The sequence below is a fragment of the Limulus polyphemus genome, unplaced genomic scaffold, assembly GCF_000517525.1.
Source record: "Limulus polyphemus unplaced genomic scaffold, Limulus_polyphemus-2.1.2 Scaffold4468, whole genome shotgun sequence".
Taxonomy (NCBI): Eukaryota; Metazoa; Arthropoda; class Merostomata; order Xiphosura; family Limulidae; genus Limulus; species Limulus polyphemus.
In genome coordinates, this window is record NW_013670078.1 from 79,970 (window position 1) to 81,696 (window position 1,727).

General features: G+C 33.6%; 1 protein-coding gene across 1 annotated transcript in view; it reads right to left on the reverse strand.

The window, feature by feature from the left end:
- LOC106471199 (Niemann-Pick C1 protein-like) overlaps positions 1-1,727 on the reverse strand; it is a gene marked incomplete at its 5' end in the record, with an annotated part of 74,596 nt that overhangs the window by 63,640 nt on the left and 9,229 nt on the right. The gene's annotated exons all lie outside the window — the stretch shown is intronic.

The following is a 1,727-nucleotide window of genomic DNA, read 5'->3' on the forward strand; positions in this document are numbered from 1 at the left end:
ATAATGGATTCCTTGATTTTTCATTTTGTTTATGCTTGGTTCTTTGTTTAATATTACTGTGTTTTTAATAGATATACTATGGTTTTTTGAGTTGCAATGGTGGAAAACATGGGATGGTTTTTTTTATTGTGTTCTGTGAATCTGGTTTCCAATTTTCTTCCTGTTACTCCGATGTAGAATTCTAAGCAGTTGTTGCATGTTATTTTGTAAATGACGTTAGTATTGTGTGATTCTAAATAATTTTTTTTTAGTATCGATTTTAATTTAGGGCTGGATTTTTGACAGAATTTGATGTTGACAGGAATATTGTGTTTAAAGGCTAGTTTTGTCCAAGTGTGGATAATTCTTGAGCTGGTTTCAGAGAATAAAGGTAAACTGCAGTGTAATGTTCTGTTGTTGGGTTTGTTAGTATCAATTTTGTTTGTGAGTTGAGTTTTGTTGTGGAGAATGTTGGAGAGTTTTTCAACAATAGCTATTGGACATTTATTAGTGTGAATGAAGGAATGCTTTATGTGGTTGATTTATTCATTTATGTAGTCCGTTGAACAGAGTCTTGTGGCTGTATTTATGGGGTTTTTTGAGTGTATTGATTTTTTATGTGGTGTCATGAGTAGAATTCCAGGGGATGTAGAAGCTGGTGTGCGTGTTCTTACAGTGAATTTTGGTTTCAAACTGTGTGTCAGATCTAACAATGCTGAGGTTAAGAAAAGATAACTGTTTATTGTTTTCATGTTCTATGGTAAATTTGATGTTGGGATGAATAGAATTTATGTGTTTAAAGAAAGTTAGTGTGTGTTCTGTAGAAGTGAAATCAGCAAAAGTGTCATCGACATATCTGTACCAGTATAGTGGGGGACGAAGCGCGGAATATATATGGCTTGTGTTTTGATCTGGGTCATAAATATATTGGCAAGAACAGGCGAAAGAGGATTGTCCATACTTAAACCATCTATTTGAAGAAAATATGTGTTGTTGAAAATGAAGTTGGTTGATATGATGCTGTGTTCCGTTCTTATCTGGCCATAGCTATATTAAATATTTATTCAACACATGTAAAGTTAAGGTGTTAACTATGTGATGCTGTGTTCTGTTTTTATCTGGCCATAGCTATGTTAAATATTTATACAACAGATGTAAAGTTAAGGTGTTAGCTATATGATGCTGTGTTCTGTTCTTCTCATCTGGACATAGCTGTATAAGATGTTGGTTCAACAGGTGTAAAGTGAAGGTGTTAACTACATGATGCTGTGTTCTGTTCTTCTCATCTGGACATAGCTGTATAAGATGTTGGTTCAACAGGTGTAAAGTGAAGGTGTTAACTATATAATGCTGTGTTCTGTTCTTTTCATCTGGACATAGTTGTATTAAACATATATTCAACAGATGTAAAGTTAAGGTGTTAACTATATGATGCTGTGTTTTGTTTTTCTCATTTGGACATAACAGTATTAAATATTTATTCAACAGGTGTAAAGTGAAGGTGTTAACTACATGATGCTGTGTTTTGTTCTTCTCATCTGGCCATAACGGTATTAAATATTTATTCAACAGGTGTAAAGTGAAGTTGTTAACTACATGATGCCGTGTTCTGTTTTTCTCATCTAGACATAGCTGTATAAGATGTTGGTTCAACAGGTGTAAAGTGAAGGTGTTAACTATATAATGCTGTGTTCTGTTCTTCTCATCTAGACATAGCTGTATAAGATGTTGGTTCAACAGGTGTAAAG